Source organism: Ursus maritimus, unplaced genomic scaffold, assembly GCF_017311325.1.
Source record: "Ursus maritimus isolate PB19 unplaced genomic scaffold, ASM1731132v1 scaffold_11, whole genome shotgun sequence".
Taxonomy (NCBI): Eukaryota; Metazoa; Chordata; class Mammalia; order Carnivora; family Ursidae; genus Ursus; species Ursus maritimus.
The window spans coordinates 32,709,703-32,730,646 of NW_024423453.1; the positions used below are offsets into that span (position 1 = coordinate 32,709,703).

At 37.2% G+C, this 20,944-nt stretch overlaps 1 long non-coding RNA gene across 1 annotated transcript; it reads left to right on the forward strand.

The window, feature by feature from the left end:
• Positions 1 to 1,495: 1,495 nt before the first annotated feature.
• On the forward strand, positions 1,496 to 20,576 carry LOC121101866. Its single transcript, XR_005833894.1, has 4 exons — positions 1,496 to 2,498; positions 9,317 to 9,431; positions 10,167 to 10,371; positions 18,985 to 20,576. It is a non-coding gene; the product is annotated as an uncharacterized LOC121101866 (long non-coding RNA).
• Positions 20,577 to 20,944: the final 368 nt, after the last annotated feature.

Sequence of the window (20,944 nt, forward strand, 5' to 3'; positions counted from 1 at the left end):
AATGAAATTCCTTGCTCTGGTGTCCCCAAACAGTAACTGGAAGGATAGGGACCCCAATTCAAGCACAATCTCATCCCAGCATATGTGGGATTTTCCTGTTTATTTGTGTGTATCTTAATGTCCAAATTAAAAGGGTTCTGATTTCTTGAAAGGGCTTTCCTACCTGCTCTGCAGACTCCATGCTTTTACACACGGAGAACTATGTGCACCAGTGATGCCACCATTTACTGGAGTTAGAGCTTAGATGAGGCTAAAATCAGTTCTTAAACATTCCACAATAAATTTTATGGGCTTTTCAGATAGTGTCAGGAGAAAATAATAATTGAGATAAATGCACAAATTTAGGTGACTGAGACCTAGGTAATTTTTCACTTGAATGACTCTTTGAATCACTCAGAACTCCCCTTTATCCTAAACTAGATAATCCCTTCTGAAATAGGATTAAATTCTGGAAGGTGATTGTCAGCAAGTTTCAAAATCGAACTTGCTGCCGTATAAATCCCTTTATCTGTAAGCATCTTCCTTTTGGGGAAACTCAATGAATAACATGGTAAGTGTCCTTTAAGAATCCGTGGTAACTCATTAATGATTTATATTCACTGTGGTACAATATCTACTGTCTGCCTTTAAGGCTACTGTGTCTTTTTTTGGAATACCAAGAGCTATACCAGGCAATACCAACTAAAGTACCAATGAGTTGGGAACTACCTCCCTTTTATAAACAAGAACCTACAATTTGATAAACAAATCCTCCTAACTCCATAGAAATTTGTTCTGAACATAGCTACTAGTCTAATAAAAAAAAGACCAAGATAACCTTCTTGCACCAACAAGATCTACAACATTTAAAAATATCAGATTAAAACACAGCTGTTCAAATATATATTCTCAAATATTTTGGATCTTAAGAATGTTTGCTAAAGGAATTTTTCAATCTTTTCATATTCAACATTCTGGCCTTGAAAGTGCTAAAATTCCAAGAGGAAGCTGCTGGCAATATTTCTGTTTCATTAGGAAAAGAACACTAAAATAAATCAGTTTACTCGGAATTCACATCAATTTATAAAATGAGAAGTACTGAAAATGTCAATATCGAAGGCAAATTCTTTAAATGCAAAGAAAAGCAATGATTTAAAAATGTTTTTAAGTTTTAGTTTTGCTTTTTTTTCTTGCTGTAAAAGATTATATACTTAGTACAGAAGAATGGGACAATCCAAAAATATAAAAAAAATAAATCTAAAGTGTAAGTAAAATAAATCTATGTAACATATTAATAAAGTTAATTCATGCTATATTTTATACTATTCATTCTTACATATATGGTATTATAATGAAAGTGTAATATATATTCTGATTTTTTTTTAAAGATTTTATTTATTTATTTGACAGAGAGACAGCCAGCGAGAGAGGGAACACAAGCAAGGGAAGTGGGAGAGGAAGAAGCAGGCTCCCAGCAGAAGAACCTGACATGGGGCTCGATCCCAGCATTCTGGGATCACGCCCTGAGCCGAAGGCAGACGCTTAACGACTGAGCCACCCAGGCACCCCTATTCTGATTTTTTTACTCAACATTTTGTCATGAGTATACCCATAAAAATATTTTTTAAAAAAGGGAAAAGCACAAGCTCTAATGCTACATCAACTCCACCTTATACAAATTGAATAATTTATTTAACCATTCTGCTTTTTGTTGGATATGGTGAGGAAGCAGATAAGCATTTTATTTAAATATAAAACGAGCTACAAAATTGAGTACAGGCAAACATATAAATAAACTATACTAAAGGCTATGGTGGTAACTTTTTTATTATCACACCTGAGTACTTTCTACTTGACTGAGTTAACATAAAGCATTTATAGACTGTCATGTGTGTGTTTATATATGTGTGAGGTAGCTTCACATGTTTTTAAAGTGCTCCAGTCCTGGCCAACACAAAGCCTGACACTAACGTTGGCCTGACAGTCAAGTCTCTTGGTCTCTAGAGAATGGAGACTGGATTCTGGTCTGTCAATCTGATCCAAAATAAAAACTAGAAAACTCTAAAGTTGTTTTTGCAGGTGTCTATGTACAAAACAATTTTTAAACTAACAATATGTTAAGCCTTATGTACAGACTTTCCTTTTTCTTGCATGATATTAACCTTGTTCAACATAATAATTATAGAGTAAATGCACAAATGTATAGAGAAGATACACTTTCTTAAAAAAAAAAGTATTACTTTTCAGGAACAGAAGGGTTCAAGTCATATCCCCTGCTAGGGATGGAGGAGTGAAAAGATTGTTCCACTATTGTCCTTAGTTGTTTGATAATCTGCTTTTCCACATGGATGGTTATGTTTCTGCTCGAGGGTGCAAATGCAGCAGACCCCCGGTAGAGGAGAACAGCATGCAGCATGCCCGGAACGTCAGCATCATATTTGGTTCCATACTCCCCAGGCACTTCCCACCAGATACTTTCTATTATCTGACTACTTGCTGCTGTATCTTCAGGACATAAGGTAAGCCTTTTTTTTTTTATCATATGTTAGTGACCATACAGTACATCATTAGATTTTGATGTAGTGTTCCATGATTCACTGTTTGTGCATAACACCCAGTGCTCCATGCAATACGTGCCCTTCTCAATACCCATCAGTGCGCTAGCCCATCCCCCCACACCCCTCCCCTCTGAAACCCTGTTTGTTGGGTTTCTCTTTTGTTTTGTTTTTCTGTTGGGGGGGCAGTGTTGTTGCTGTTGTTTGGTGAATGAATCACTATTTATAAACAGCCACAGTGACGGCTACACTTGCCATCAGATTTCCTAAAAATAAAGGTAGAGATTTCCTTCTGGAGTTTCTAGCCAGAACTACCAGGACTTCTTCCCTTCATTGATCTCCTTGCATAAGGCAAAAGCCAATAAAAGGGCAGTTATTCCTCTCTCATCCACGTGGAAATACCACACCTTCAATATTGTAATGAGTTTGGAGAAAAGAGGGATTAGAAACAAATATAATAATATAAATGGCCTAAAATAAAATGAATTTCTTTCTTTCTTTTTTTTAATGTTAGTAGTCTCAAATATGAAGGATTTATAAGCATCCTGCACCTTCTAACAATTTTTTCCTTTCTTAAGAAACTGTATTCTTCTATCCATTGCTCTCCAAATCAGTTTCTGGCTTGTCTCTATTATTTTTTTTTAAAGATTTTATTTATTTATTTGTCAGAGAGAGAGAGCACAAAAAGGGGGAACAGCAAGCAGAGGGAGAGGGAAAAGCAGGCTCCCCACTGAGCAGGGAGCCAGATGCAGGCCTCTCAATTCCAGCACCCCAAGATCATGACCTGAGTTGAAGGCAGATGCTTAATTGATTGAGCCACCCAGGCTCCCCTGGTTTGTCTCTTTTATATCCCCAAGGACTGGAACAAGGCCTGGAAGATAGCAGGTGCTCAACAAATGTTAGTTGATTTCCTAGGTTAAAGAGGTACCCTCTGGTCTCTACTGTCTCTCTCCATCTGACCCACTTTGAACAACACCCTCCAGTCCTAAAAGACCAGTTTGGTTACTCCCTTCTCCAACCAAAAGTCAACAAAGCTGCGTTTGATAACAATATCCATAGCCAACACCCTCACTTTCAAGCTCCTCTGTATCCTTGCTGTGTCCCACTTCTCTAGTCAACGCTGTTATCACTAACCAAACATACACTCTCATTCCACCAGTCCTTCCCATGGTCTTTCCCAGCCACCGTGCTTGCATTTTGGCAAGAATGAATCATCACTGATTCAGAAGAGCTACTTTTCTTTCTCCCTTTCAAAATCCCATTTATGCTTCGAAGAAGTTCAAATCTTGCTTTGTGAAATGTCTTTCTTTTCTTGTCACTCTTCATCGAGATTTTCTTCCTTTGAATTCATATATACTTACTACTTTATTCCTCCATTGTTTTTCTGTGGTTTACCGCTACAATTAGATTCCCTCCTCAAAGTCCCCAACAATTTTCCAGTGTGTCAGTGTATATAATTCACCTTAAGGCCCTGAGGCTGCGTGGGAGGGTCAAAGATCCCAGAGGCCGCCTAATAATTGGTGAGAGGCTAATTTAATTCACCATCAGGTCCTGTCAAATGCACAGTACTGCCATGAAAAAGTCATAAAAATGAATTTGAATGTTTCAGTTCAACCAGAAGAAAGGCCTATGAGCATGTGATCATGTGTACATAAGTAAATGTGTGTTTTGATTCTAAATGACTGACCCAGCTCTCTCTCCTTTCTTCTCCAGGTAATTCTCTTTCCCCCTTTTCTGAAAGCGTATTATGCTCAACTTCACAGAGCTGGATATCATATTAATTCAAAGTATTTAAAACTTCACGGGGCGCCTGCGTGGCTCAGTCAGTTAAGCATCCAACTCTTGATTTCAGCTCAGGTCATGATCTCAGGGTCATGGGATGGAATCCCATGTCCGGTTCTGCTCTCAATGCAGAGTCTGCTTGTCATTCTGTCTCTGCTTCTCCCCATGCACTTTCTCTCTCTAAAATAACTAAAATTTTAAATACATATGTAAATAAATAAATAAAACTTCACTGATAGCGATCCGAAACAAATACTGTCCCCAAACGGCTTTACTGCTGATAAAAATTATGATCTAAAATGCTTTCCCTAAAAAGCTTATCTAGAGTACCAGCTATAAATACCCATTGTGCTGATGACTTTCTAAAAACTATTTATCTGCTTAGTGGCGCTTATTATCCTAATTTCACACATACTTATTTTCTCTTGAAGAGGAAAAATATTTCTTAAAGATTCAACTATGTTCTTAGCCCATTTATTACTGCTTGTTTGTTTGTTCACTGTCCATGCCACTCCCATGCACCAGCTGAAACAAGAATATAATCCTAAGTCACCAAGAAGTAATGAATAGAATAGCCTCCTAACACAGCACTGTCCAAAAGAACTATCTATGATGATGGAAATGCTATGTAATTTGCACGGTCAAAGAGAGACGTCACTAGCCGTATCTGGCTACTGAGCACTTGCAGTGTGGCTAGTGGGACTAAGGAACTAGATTTTTCATTTTGGTTAATCTAAATAGCCACATGTAGCTAGTGGTTTCTTTACTGGAGAGTGCAATTTTAATATACTCAACACTGTGAAGATTATGCATTTACTGAAAGTAGAGGTTAAGTAAATAGTAGTCAAGATAAAATGACATTTATTTGAACAATAAATGCTTTTCTCACTTGCAGTTGAGATCGCTGGGTAAATACAAACAAGTTTTTGGCAAGAATATTTCCCAGGAGACAGAAGGTGTGTGTTTGCACCTACATTCCTAACTAGTTGAGTGGCATTGGGAAAATTGCTGTATTTCTCAGGGTCTTGAAAGTTTAGAACATGTGATCACCAACTTTGAAATTACTTGATTCTTTATTAGTCTCATACTTTTTAAACTATCTTGAGGATATTTTTGAGGATCAAATGAGAAAAAAATATATGAACACTTTGTGACTAGAAAGTGGCCCTTTAATGTATCTGCTACAGGCCACCAATTCTTAAGTTTACTAAGATCTTGATGCTGAAACCCTAATTCATAAGTTTTTCTGGACCCACCGCAGAATATATGCTGGAATCTGCAAATAAATATCTATAATATTTCAGATCTTGTTTTGTTTTGTTTACTTTAAGGAAAAGCAAATAATGGCAAGCACATAACACACAATAACTGTGATTTAAACACTTTATCTGGCCCGAGTATTTATAAAATAAATATTTTTTTCATTTGTGTACAAAAAATAAACTGGCTTTGCAAATGCTTCAGTTCTCTGGGAGGTCCCACATGAAAGACTGGTTTCTTCAGCCCACTGTATAGGACACATAGATGTGGCCAACAGCTCTGCCCAACTAATCACCTTCAGGAGGACGGGTGGAGGAGAAAGGTGTTTTCCAGTTGTGCTTCTCTCATAAATTGAATTGGAAAGCAGACCCCATCCTTTTTGCTTCTGCCTCCAATGTGGGGTGGAGGGGGCACAGTCAAGTAGGTTCATAAAATGATCCATTTGTATACAGAAAGAAAATATTAAAATTTCTACATTATTTATTATTTATTTAGTGTTTATCCTAAAAAACTAAGAGAAATTAAGCTTTACAAACATTTTACATATGCTGTGTTGAAATTAATTGCCTACTGCAATATCCATTCTCCCTTTCCCACTTAGTAATGAAACCCTAACTTTTAGCTCGATTTGTTGTCACTTAGAATACAAGTTGTCATTTCCTGATCCTCCTTGCAGCTAAGTTTTGGCCACTGTGATGCAATTATAGTGCTGCTGCTAAAATGTGAATGTAATGAGTACAGATCCAGCAGCAAATTTGTACAATGAGGCAAAAGACCCATGTGAGGATAGAAATTCAGAAGAGAGCTTTTTACATGATGACCCCAAGGAACTGCCAAATAGTCTTTGACTGTCAACCTTCCGATTTCACAGGGAAGAAAAGTTAAATTTCATCTAGTTGAAGACATTACTCTTTGTTTTAAATCACTGTTCTTTTTGGATGCCCTGAACCTAAGATTAATTGAAACATAGATTTGTTAGTACTGCATTTTAATGTGCAAATTAATATACAAATAACATATGCATGTTCTTTTTCTCTGATATTATGTACAGTAAAATAGTTTCAAGATTACAGGGCTAAAGGATTGTTATATGCTACTACAAAGGTCACCTCTACTTTGAATTAATAGAGGCTAATGGGTTACATCAGGCATGTACTAATAACACAACAGTAGATTCTTTTTTTAAAAAATATTTTATTTATTTATTTGAGAGAGAGAGCACAAGCAGGGAGAGCAGCAGAGGGAGAGGGAGAAGGAGACTCCGCACTGATCAGGGAGCCTGATGCCTGGCTTGATCCCTGAACCCTGAGATCATGACCTGAGCCAAAGGCAGACAATTAACCGACTGAGCCACCCAGACGCCCTACAACAGTAGAGTCTTAATATTTGGGGGAATCTATAGGTATACATCCTTGGTAAACTTCACAATACATACATCTTTATAAAGACCCCTGAATTTTTCACAAATTTAACTTCTGTCCAGAGTCTCATGTTCTCCGAATATATTTGTCCAACACATAGAAAGTACTGAAAGAAAAACGTTTAAATCACTACATAAAAAGCTATACAGTAACAAACAGAGATCACAAAAAGTATCAATATATAGAAGCTGGCAGTTACCTAGATTCATTCATTAGTTAATAACTTAGTCCCACATATCCGTCTCACAATGCATATTGCTCAATTCCATACCTTAAATTACATTTTAAAAATTGTATGTCATGATTCCATTAGGGATACTTGCAAATGGCAGAGTCCTCCAAAGTTGAATACACAAATATCAAGGGTACATTAATCTAAATTAGCCAGTCTCCAACTGCATTGCCTCATGCTATAGAAATATTCTTGGTTAATAGCAACCCATGCTTCAACTCAGTGGTGACGGCCTAAGTCGGCCCTCACCTGTCTCAAGCACGCTCAAGCCAAGAGCCCTTACACTCTTAATTCATAACCATCCATTCTCCTCAGTGGCTTTCCTTGATTCTACCAAAAGACTCCATGCCTAGAGCCACTGTTTCTACTGACAAATTGACACTAAAAGAGGTAGACCCTACTCATTCCCTGAGTGTGGAGACATAAACATAGCTGACGTACATTCACATCAACTCACACGTTCACAGCTGATCTGCCTCACCTTTGACACCTGCAAACAGGGATCACTGCTCGCTGCCCAGAGTGTATGTACTCTCCTGCAGCAAGACAGGCCCTGCCTCAGTGGGCAGACCACAGCAGGGAGCCACATTCCAGCCAGATCTTCACACCCAGAGGGGATGCTAAACAGTCATCAGGGAAGATGAGATTCAGTAACATAATGAGGGAATGCTCTGCCGCTAATTTCACAAAATTTAGCCTGCGAAGCAATAAACAAAAAGCTGGCACTATTCCAGGCACTGAATGTCTACTTCTCAAGCACAGTGTCTCCTGGAGTTCAGAGGAAACAGCACAGATGAAAAGGAAAATGACTGATTTAAGTCATCGGTTAAAATAGCTGCAACAGAAACCCTGTAGAAAACTTTGCGTGGAGGATTCCCTTATTTTCCTTCACCTTGCCTTGCCAAGGTAGTTTAACACAACTTCCAGGAAATGCAATCAAGAGAACAGCATGTCAAAAAAGTTGGAGTTTCTCATATCACTTGTTCTTCAGGTTTCATCTTTTGTTGAAGATGGACTACAAAAAATTATTACAACTGATCAATTTAAATATCACATTTAAGTAGCAATGTGGCAAAATGTCATCACAATGATGAAACAGTAATTCAAATGAGACACTCTAGAGGGAATTAAAGAAAATGTGATTTTATGTAGCTCATGTGCTTTCCGATAGTTAAAGCAATGGATATAAACAGAAGACTGCATCTCGGAAGTAGGTCGTAAGAAAAGAATGGAGGAAATATATCTATTTAGTTACCAAAGTAAGAATTATTTCTGAAATGTTTGGGTTCACACGACTTAACACAGAATCATAATTCTGGAATTCAAAATCAAGGAAGAATAGTAGGACTCATCGAGCCTAATCTCATTTTAAAGATGAAGAAACTGGGGCTTAAAAAAGCTAAGAACGTCCACAAAATTACAGATGATTAGCAGCTTACTCAAGAGAAAAACTCAGGTCTTCAGATTTTGTTCAAATTTTTAATCTTTTTTTTTTCATTTTTCCTATTCCTTCAGTATTTCTGAGCTTCACCTTTTTATTTAATTTTTTCCAAAGACTCACTTAAAGCATAACCTTTGAGAGAGCTTTTTTGGGATGATGAAATTGCTCTGTATCCTGATTGTATTAGTTCTTACACAAGCCCATGCATGTATTAAAATTCATACAACTCAATACCACACAAAGTAAATTAAAAACAACCAAAAAATAACCTTCAGTGATATTGAAAGAGCTGATTTTCTATCCAGTGTATATGAATTTTTCATGCTATAATTTCTTAGGTATTTTCCAACAACAAACCAAGAATAAAATCAGAACTCGTTGTCCATTATTCACTGATTCGGTTGTATTTGGTGGCCCACCATTTTACCATACCCAATTTCTCTATCATCAAATGTAAATGTAAAATAAGGAAAAAAGAATGAAGTGTAAATCCTTCCAAATCCTTGACCAAATCTGCCAAAAATAAATTCAAAAAAGAATTTGTGTGTGTGTGTGTGTGTGAGAGAGAGAGAGAGAGAGACACCTACCAATGGAAAGGTAAGCTATATGGATCTGCTAAAAATTTAGAAAACTTGTATCCATTTAGGTCAGTCCTGAATAGCTCATGGTGAAACAGATGATGATTACAGCTGCCTGCCACTTATGGAGTCCCTGTGCGCTAGACACTGTGTCACATGGGTGTCAACTGTATCTAGTCCAAAGTAAGTATTCAGGAGAAAAAGAAATATTTGTCACTGTCAATCATCTGTATTTATTGCAAACACAGGGGACGAATGCAGAAGATCACTGCGGTGTAGAAAGGACATGATCACCAGAGTCACTCAACAGGATTCAAATTGCAACTCCACTCTTTCTCACTCTGAGATAGTTTTGTTTTGTTTTGTATCTCTGAACCTCCGTTTTCTCACTGACAAATTCAAAAATCCTCCCTTCCTTGCTGGACAATTGTGTGGATGCACTAGTATGATCGATATAAATAATAACAGTTACGATTTACTTAGTTTTTGCCATGTACAAGACACTGTTGTTACTGCTTTAAGTGGAATGACTTATTCATCCACAGAAAAAGTCTAAAGACAAATGCTGTTATTATCCTCATCTTACAGATAAGAAAACAGACACAAAGGTTAAGTAACTTACCGAAGATCATATAGTTAGTAAAAACTGAGATCTGAACCCAAATATTGTGGTTCCGGAGTCCATTTGATTAAAGAACTTCACCACTATTGCCTCATATATAAATAACTCGGCACAAAGTAGATGCTGAACTAATGGGTGCAGCTGTAACTGCCGCTTTTTATTTTTTATAGCAAACGAGTCTCACTGGACTCCCAGAAGCTCAAAGTGGAACAGAGCTACAAATGTTAACAAGATAAACAAAACTATTTTGCTAACACTGTGATACTTTTCATTTCATTTTCTCTTCACCAATGCAGGAAAGTCAAGAGATTTCTTTTTAATGATGATGTTAACCAAAAGTGAAGAATTACATTTCAAAAACAAGTCCCCAGCTCTTCACCTCTCTCCTGAGCTCTGGACCCAGATGCCCAATGGCTCAGAAACATCTCCATGTGCATGTCATACCTGTTCACAATGGTTAGAACAATAGGGAAGAGACGGGACATAAAATGGAGAAAAAATGTAAGTGTTTGCAGTGCACTCCTGTTAAATGAATAGCCTTACTTTGAGGAGAAAGCCCATGAAACTGCCTGATGATTAGAGAAAGAGAAAACTCACTGGGAAAACTCCCTGACCAAGAGAAGGAAATATACAAGGAAACTCAGAAAAGAAACATAAGTGAAATTCAATGGTGATCCAAGACAAGGAGCAAGACTGGCACAGCGGATCATGGCCTCTGTAGAAAATGTGGGCCACTATGGGATACGGGCAACATTCAGTTATTTTTATTTTTTTATTTTTTATTTTTTATTAAAAATTTTTTTATATTAATCACATAGGAATTAGTTTCTGCTAAGAGGGATGCTTTTGCCCATAAGACTCTTGTGTAGGCGCCTAGACGTCCTCTTATCCCAGATTCTTGTGCACCGTTGACCTCCTCAGATGACCTGTGGGAACTGCCTGCATATGATTCTCCAGAGCAGAATCATCTTCACTTCTCCTTCTGATTTCCTTGTCCAAGGTCTATCACAGCCTCACTGGGTGTATATCTTCTACATCTTCTCCACTCCTAATGTATCTCCTCTGATTCAACCTGATATTTTCTATTACCAGGACTATCTGGAAATCCCCTAAAAGTCAAGGATGGTAAATGAATAGTGTATTTGTTGCCACTTCTCTCTCCTCTGCTTAATTGTGAGGGTCTTTCCATCTTGGTGAATCCTCAGCACTGTGCTCTATAAAGCCCCTATCATGTGATTGCAAATGTTCCACAAATTGACACCTATTAGTTGTATCTCCATACATTTCTAATCTATCATACATATTCTTCCTGAGTCACCTTCCTAAAACAGGGACCCAATGTGGGGGCAGAATTCTAAGATGACCTCCAGTATTTCCATCCCTGGTATAGGTAAAACTGTGAATAGAATGGATTATCATTTCTATGATTAAGTTAATAATAAGTTGACTTTGAATTATTCAAAAGGGAGTGACCTGATCAGGTAAATCCTTTAAAGGAATATGACCCTTCCTAACATTAGAGAGATTTACCTGAGGGAAATTCTCCCATGCCAGCTTTGAAGATGGAGAGTACCATGTGGCAAGGACTCAAGAGCAGCCTGTAGAAGCTGAGATCAACCCCCAGGCAACAGTCAGCAAGAAGGCAGGGACCTCGGTTTTACAACCACAAATACTGGATTCTGCTAACCATGATGTGAGCTTGAAAGAGGACCTGGTCTTCAGGTAGGAATTCAGCCCAGCTTACACCTTGATTTCAGCTTCGTGAAACCCTAAGCAGAGAACCCAGTTATACTATCCCCAGATTTCTGACCTAAAGAACTATGAACAAATAAGTGGGCATTGTTTTATGCCACTGAGTTTGAAGGAATTTGTTACATCACCATCATCATCATCGTCGTCATCATCATCATCATCATCATCATCATCCATCGTCATCAAACTAATACATCCACCTTGTCTTTTTCCATTGGAAAAATCTATCTCCCTAAGATGACAGAGTATGGTTAATTGTTCTTAACACTTGATGAAATTTTCTCTAATAAATATTATTTGATGCTAAAGGATGAACATTTCTTCCATTCTGTGGAATATATCTCCATCAAAAAACATCCATAAAGCTATGGTTCCTCAATGCATCACTCAGCCAAATGAAGGCGTCACATAACTAAGATATGATTAAAGGATTCTGCTTGGGAGACTATTGCAACTGGCTATATGTGCAACCACTGAAGCTTCTGATACACAGCTACCTGGTACAAGAGCCCTTCACCATGATACCAGAGCATAACCTAGATGACACTCTCCTGCCTTGGCAACTCTATAGAATGTCAGTGCACTTCAGCCACCTGCACAACTCTCAAGTTCCTATAGCACCATTTATCTGCTGTGACTATTCTATGGGTGTTCAGTTTGTTCATGTTTTTGATTCATCTTTTTGACAAGCATTTCATAAGATATGAACCCACTATGTTATAGAATTCCTAATGTTTACTTTCTTTGCAGGGTAGATATATTCCTTGTCTGTGACAGGCTGATTCTTCCCAAGGAGTTCTCTAAACAAATGATAAACACAAATAACTACCCACGCTGCATAACAGGGAAGGCCTGCTGCAGGGGGTAGCAAATAGAAAATCAGAGAGATGACACAAAACATTTCTTATCTATGAAATGATCCATTACTGTACAGTCACAATATGTCTACGAAATGCAAAAAATAAATCTACCTCTCCCATACTTTATTACTATCTCTTTTCACCCATTATTATGGAAGCAGTTTTTAACCAACTTTCCTGTATAATGCAGCGAACAGAATATACTACCATACAGATGAAAGTATCTGTTCTCTTCCAGGACTAAGGAAGGAAACAAAGGTAATTAACAGCTAAAAAGCATGTCCACTGGTTTTTCTTCCTACCCGAGACTGCTGGAAAAGTGAGGAGATTCTTAGGCATACATTAGAACTGAGTCCTGGGAGAACAGACAGTCAATCAGTATTGACTGATTATTGGGTTGAGCTCTAAACCTTGAAGGATGTTGATTTTCATTTACTCATTCAACAAATGTTTATGGCCTCATTTTTGATGTGGCAAAGAACAGGAGTATATAAGTATAACGAATGGCAACTGAACAAGAGTATGTAACAACTGTAACAGAATATGCATAACAGATTTGTTCAAACAGGATGAATGCAGAGGGGCTGCTTCAAGAAGTAGAGGATATTTATTTCCAAATGAGTTGAAGGAAACTCCAGAGTGGCTAAGTGGTGTGTGTGTGTGTGTGTGTGTGTGTGTGTGTGTTTGAGTGAAGGCGTAAAGAGAAAGAAGAGAATGTGCAGAGGTGATCCTTAAGCTGTGTCTTTAAAAATATGTAGGTAATATAGGTTGTGTAATGGAAGGTATTTCTAGGCAAGAAAACAACATGGAGTCATGAGAACACATGGCACATCTGGAGAAAAGACTAAGTTTACTATGACAAGGATAAAGGTATGAAAGAAAAATAATAAAATGTGTTGGAAGCAGAATAGGACTTATTTGTGTAAGGTTTTATGTGGTAAAATATAGGGGTAATTGTTTTCCTCTGCCCAATTGTCCTTCTCTCCATTCTTCTTCTCCCACGCACAGACCCTAAACCCATGGCTACCATCTGCTGTGGCCAAAAAGAATAACCCTTTCTAAAGAAACTGACCTTAGTGATGGGTCCAAAGATGGGCATAAGATTTAAGCCAAACTGGAGAAACTGATGACAGTGATGATTCAATGACAAGCACAGGACCTAAGCTAAGCATACATGGAATAAATCTGGTCATGATGTATAATTCTTTTTATATATTATTTGATTTGATTTACTAATATTTTATTGATGATTTTGTATGCATATTCATGAAGATATTGGCCTATAGTTTTCTTTTATTGTAATGTCTTCTGATTTTTGGTATTAGAGTAATGCTAGCCTCACAGAATGAGTTAGGACATATTCCCTCTGCTTCTACTTTCTGGAAGAGACTGTAGAGAAATGATGTAATTGTTTCCTTAAATGTTTGGTAGAATTCACCTATGAACCTATTTAGGCCTGGTACTTTTTATATTAGAAGGTTATTAATTCTTGAGTCAATTTCTTTTATATATACAGGCCTTTTTAGACTTCCTATTTCTCCTTTCTCTCTTCCTTTTTTTAGACTTCCTATTTCTTCTTGAGTGAGCTTTGGCAGATTATGTCTTTCAAGGAATTGGTCCATTTCATGTAGGTTATCAAATTTGTGGGCTTAGAGTTATTCATGTTAAAATGCCTTCTCCCAAATACTTTCACAAGTATTGATTCTGCCTTTTCTCAGAGCACTCTTTTTTTGACAAATATTTTTATAAGGCACAATTTATCAAATATATCATGTACAGCAGGTGACTGACAGAGACAAAAAATTAAATAGCATAGTTTTCCAACCACCACTTGGATCAGAATGAATTAGCTACCCCTAGCTCTTCAAGTTTGAGTTCATTTTATCAGTGAGCATTCTGCTTGTTGTCTTTAAATGAAAGATATTAGTATCATTGTGACAGGAATTAGTTGAAAAAAGAGAGGTGGATCATTGCTGGTTATTTTCTGTTCACTACACATATGTCTCTTCCACTTCTAAAAGAGACTATATAGGAACTGAAGTTACAAAGTAGTGGTCTAGCAAAATTTTCCCTGCTTATTGTAATTTAATTAATTAATTAGTTAATTAATAAGTGAAAGTTAAAAAAAAAACACCTCAGAGAAATACAAAGCTAGACAGGATACCAGGAATATAGGTATAAACTAGGACTATCATAGGCAAATGAGGAAGGAAGGACATACTTTCTATAATTAATGAAATCTTAATAAAAATACCAGCAGGTTTATTAGTGGTACATAACAAACTAATTTAAAAATGTGTATGAAAACGCCAAATTAGGGACACCTGGGTGGCTTAGTCGGCTAAGCGTCTGCCTTTGGCTCAGGTCATGATCCCAGGACCCTGGGATTGAGTCCTGCATCGGGTTCTCTGCTCAGTGGGGAGCCTGCTTCTCCCACTCCCCCTGCTTGTGCTCTCTCTCTCCCTCTCTCTCTGTCAAATACATAAATGATCTTAAAAAAAAAAGTGCCAAAGGAGGAAGCAAGATCCTCTTGAAGAAGAGCAAGAGAGTAAGAGGACTTCTCTACCGAAATCAAAACTTATTGCAAAGTTACAGTAATTAAGATAAGTGATACTGGTACCAAGATAAACCAATGGATAAATGGAATGAAACAGAGTACAAAAATAGAATTGAAGGGTAAAGATATTTTTTCAATAATTCATGCTAAGACATTTGACTAACTATATTTTAAAAATGGTCTAAATATGGAAGATAAAAAAATAAAGCTAAAAAATAGTATATGGTAACATAACATCAACAACTCAGCAGAGAGAAAAAATTTCTTAAAAGAATTCAAATAGCACTAAACATAAAAGAAATGAGGGATAAATTGGACTACGTCAAAATCAAGAACTTCTGTTCATCAAAATTCACATTAAGAGAGTAAAGAGGTAAGCCAGAAAGCTGAAGATTTTTGCAATACAGACAAATCAAGAATTCCTAACAATTAAAAAACAAACAAAAAGCAATCAACACAATAGAAAAAGGGTTACAGGCCTTTAAATAGCATTTGCAAAAAGAAGATAGCCAAATTGTCAATAGTCATATGAAAACTTGCTCAAGCTCATTAGACTTCAGAGAAGTGCTAATTAAAACAACAATGAGATACCATTAGAAACCCATTTAATTGGGTAAATTTGAAAAGACTCTCAATCACCACTATTGATGAGGGTGTGAAGCACTGGAAACCCTTTTTTGCTGCTGGCAGGAATATAAATACGTATCAGTTTGGAAAACCATTTTGGCAGTATCTACTAATGTTGCAGGTAGACATAACCTAAGATGTAATAACTGCATTCCTAGGTATGTTCCCATCAGAAATATGCACATGTGCAACAAGAGACATGCACAGGAGTATTTATAGCAGCATTATCTTTAATTTCCCAAGATGAAAACAACTCAAATGTCCATTAACAATAGACTGGAGAGCTAAAATGTAGTAAATTTTCATTTCCTAAAACGAAATGCTATACAGCACCAAAAATTTTAAAAGCCACAGCTTCTTACAACATAATCAATATCATAAACAACATAGAACAAAAGTAGATAGAAACGAATTGTGTGTGCTTCATATTATTTACATAAAGTAAGTCCAAGAACAGGGCAGGTTATAGAAAGTAACCAGTCAGCATACATGCTTAGGTGGTGAAACTACATTTTTAAAAAGTAACTAAATCAAGTGATTTAATTATATTTGGGGAGTGGCGGAAGCAATTCAATTGGGACACAAAGAGAGCCTCTAGTGGGCTGGCGATGTTTTATCCTTGACCTGATGATGCTTACAGGGATCTTCACTGTGATAACTCGCTGAAGAGTATGTTTTTGTTTTGTGCAATTTTCTGTATTTTTGCTATATTTCAATTTTTTACAAAAAGATAAACTCTACGATAATAGCTCCTCATTCAATCCTCATTCTATTTCATTATTTGGAGTATATCAAGTTCAGCTTTCTTTGCTTGAACTATTTTCAAAGCTTACCATAAAAATACTCAGTCAATTGGGTGGAAGTTTGGGTGAGGATTTCATAAAATTTCAAAGTTAAGACTGAAAGCAACAAATTATTAAACAGTAAATGTGAGGCTGAGAAACATTTTTCCATTCTGAATCACATGTGAACAAGAAAATCATTATATAAGGGTGGGAAACTAGATCAACTCCCCACATCAGAATATTTACTTCTACTTCTACTTCTACTGCCATGAATATTGCAGCAATATTTTCTCCCCCCCCCCCAAAGACTTTATTTACTTGAGAGAGGGAGAGAAGGAGCAGGGAGGAGGAGGGGCAGAGGGAGAGGGAGAAACAGGCTTCCTCCTGAGCAGGGAGCACAATGCAGGGCTCCATCCCGGGACCCTGGGATCATGACCTGAGCGGAAGGCAACCGCTTAACGACTGAACCACCCAGGTGCCCCTGCCGCAATATTTTCTAACTAGAATATCAAAGATCCAGCAGATGATATTCTCTCTCTTCAAAGTGTTTAAAATTGTGGGCCCATTAATTCTGAAATCATATCACAGGAAAATGGTTTGTGCTTAGATTGTTAAACTTAATTAAGAGAGGATTTTTTTGCCACACTTTAATGCTTAAAAGAATATTATCGTCAACTACTTGTAATCACTTGTTAAGTTAGCTTAACTAGCCTTAACAATTTTAACTAGTTAACTTTAGCAACCGAATATGACACATAATTCAACTCCAGGAAAGATTTTATTTATTCTGTGACTGCATTTGAAGATGAAACAGAACATTATTAATTTATTCTCTGGAGAAAGAAAATGCAAGATTTTCTTATAAATTATAAGATTGTATGATATAATTACTGAAAATCAAGATGTGGTGTCTAAAACTCTGTTGACATTATATGCTACTAGTTATCTACAAGTAAAAATATAGAAGAGATATTAAACAACAGGCCCATCATTATTTTTAAATTTTACCCCACTCACAATTATAACCACACAAAAAAGAGAAGAACATTTGTAATCTTTAATAGGAGTTTCTGGAAATGTATAGTTAATAGAATTGGACAAAGTTTCAGTGAAAGAAATGCCCTATTGATTGAAGAGCTCACAGCCTTTGGCAATCTAGGATGTAGAGGTGATCTTAGAATGGACAATCGGTGTGCAGTAGTAGAGGTGAAATGTCAGAAAAACTTTGAGTGGATCATAGGGGAAGAGAGGAAAAAATGAAACAAGATGAAACCAGAGGGGGAGACAAACCAGAAGACACACTTAATCTTAGGAAACAAACTGAGGGTTGCTAGAGGGGAGGAGGGTGAGGGGGTGATGGACGTGGGAGAGGGTATGTGTTGTAATGAGCACTGGGTATTATATAAGACTGACGAATCACAGACCTGTAGCCCGAAACAAATAATACATTATATGTTAATTAATTGAATTTAAATTAAATACAAAACAAAAAACACCAACAAAGAAAAAAAAAGGAAAAAGGAAAAAAAAAACCTGAGTGGAAATAAAGGCAGGGGACACGGTTATTAGTCTCCAAATAGCCCTTCCCCATTCTTTTAGTATAAACCCCAAATTTAGCTAGACATGCATGTGTCGTAGTAAGACTATATTGTGTATCCTCCTTGCAGTTATATGTAGCGATGAGTCAAAATTTTGGTCAATGGGATATAATATTTGCCACTTGTATGCTCTCCACATCTTCCTTCCCTCCCGCTTTTAGGAAAACAGACATGACAGTCAAGCTAAAGAAGCATTTCTAGACCATGAAGTGAAAGCCAGGTGGTAAGGCTGGCAAAACAATAAGATAAAAGGAGTCTGAGTCCCTGCCACTGGAACTGTCATATCAGCTCTGGTCGGCTTGCTCAGACTGTCAGATAAGACAGATAAACTCCATCTTCCAAGCCACTGCCATTTTGTCTCTTTTTCAGCCAGGGAACCTGTCCTAGTTAACACTGCAGATATTAACTCCAAGGAAAATGGAGAGATTTAGAAGAAAAGTAATGACATTATAACATGCTGTGTGACTCAGCTGTCAGCAACTTGTAAAACTGTAAACACAGTACATTGATTTCACCAAAGATGGTGCTTGTAACTCTGCTGGTGGATAGGAAGAAGGGTTGGTGTAGGGGAGGATCTGAGACTTCGATACTCAACTTCCACGGAAAGAAGATAATAGATCATACTTAAAATTGAGTACATAAAGAGATAATAGTGCAGTCCCATCATTAAGGGAAAGAAAAGAGGAAATGCCAAAAAAAAAATGGCTAAACAGTTGAAAATATTTGCCTCTGGGGAGTGGGCTTCAGGAGCCAGGATGGCTGGAGGGGGTGCCTGCCAGTTTTTTATTATTGTTGTTGTATCTTGAAGTACATTTTAACTATGTGCATGTATTACTGTTTTAAAGAAAAACAGTTTAAAAATGAAATGCAGTTAATATAGTGACTGAAACCCAATACTTATAATGCCTGACACCAGCTCTTCCCTGTTTTTACAGGTACAAAGTAGACAGACAGAGGACCTGAAGAAAGAGATGCCAAGAAAACAAGTGGGAAGGTCAGCAAGGATAACTTGGGAAAGGAGACAGTATTCATCTACACCACAGTTTTGCGTGAAGCCTGTCTAGCTGTGTGTGGAGAAACAGAAGATGTCCTCAGAGATGATTTATCTCTTTTATGGCCTCTGGCGCACGTAGATCAAATGAAGTCCTGCAGATAAGCCTGCATTATGTCAGTAAGCCCCCCCAATACTTATACGCAGCTAGGGAGGGAGAACTGTCATTGAAAAGGCGTGGGTGTTAAATAGAACAGATCTGAACTCCAGTCCCTTCTCATTCCCTTATCATCGTAATCACCTTAACCAGGTTATTTCACCGAGCCCCGGTTTCCTTGTAAGTGATGTGGAGATGATATCGTCCTCACTGGACTGATGTGAGAATCAAATATGACAGCAGACACAGCATTGGATTAAGGGCCCAAAGCAGGTGTTGATAAATGGTACTTTCTTCTTGTCCTTCATTGTTTTATTGTTTTCCACTATTTGTAGCAGGCAATTGGTGATTAGTTAGTCCTAAATAAATATCTTTCTGTTGACTGCGTAGGTACATATTATCTTCCTCTCTCATCCCAGTTAATTCTACTCTGAACTTCCAAATGCCTCAAAATTTGAAACAAGGTAGAATCAATTTCTTATAAAGGAACTCACTACCTCTCTGCACCATCCCCTCTATAAAAAGGTATTTTCTCGGTTAGTTTGCCTCATATGGTACACTGCCAAAGTGTAACATATACCTTTGCTGCAAGGCTATGAAACTGAATTGGCTCCGATTAGCACCAAAATACATAAAATGAGTTAGTGAACTGAGACCATAAACAGCAATGTTCTCTCACCTCTCTGCTCTACACAGTTCCTTGCAAATGCAATGATAATGAATAAATCTTAAAGAGACCCACAAACTCAAAAATACTATAGAATTGTATCATTTCAAGGGAATGTCAAAGGGCTTGCTTATTAAATATTCTTGTTTCTTATTCCACATCCTTTTGGATTCTAAAGCTCTTGTTTTCAAAGCTGGACTTCCCTTCCTCCCTAAATAGCTTCACCTACCTAATATTACAAAGAAGAAAACAAAAGCGGGGCTACAATTTCACTTTCATTTGAAACTCAATTACTCAATTAAAGTCAATAAATATTTTTGAAGGCATTTTGGAAGAACTATGGTCAGCAAGGAGGTGGAAAAAAATAGTGAGAAAGGAAGAAATGTTGTTCCTTAAAATAATGTTCCAAAGAGCAAAGAGATAAAAATATCCAAGCAAGTACCACTCACAGCCGATCAAACCCAGTGCCACAATCAGGGGGCATGATCCAAATAGCTCCCAAAAAGAGACAGCATGTAACTGAGGGGGTTCCTGAATCTAGTACCAGCATCAGTCACTTTCAGATAACATCTCATTCAGTTCTCACACCAACTACATGTGAAACGAAAAGTTACAAATTTGATAGAGAATTCAGGTTTACTGTCTTCTAATCCACTGTATTTCAGCATAGTTTCAGAAGTCAATGCTCTTTAAAACAACAAGAATTAAAAAAAAAAAAACTTCCTGAGAATCCTTTTATTATTGCTCAATGGCATCAATTTCCTCGTTAAAATAATACTTATGAAAATCATCTCACCTGGTGGTCCAACTCAGTAGGCGAGCTCCATTATCTCCACAGTTGTATACTTCTTGTCATTTTATTTTCTAAACTTTCATTTACAGGGAATAGTAGATTAACAATTTCTGTCTTCGGTGAATTCCCATTTTCTTATGGAGCGTACCATGCTTTCAATGAACCATACTCTTTTAGAGTTGGCCCAAATCTAAATGAGAGGACCTTCCATGTGCTCATTTTTTAATATCTGGCTTAAAATTATCTGACAAGTGAAGCTAATTTTGTACATCCTGTATGTTAAGTGC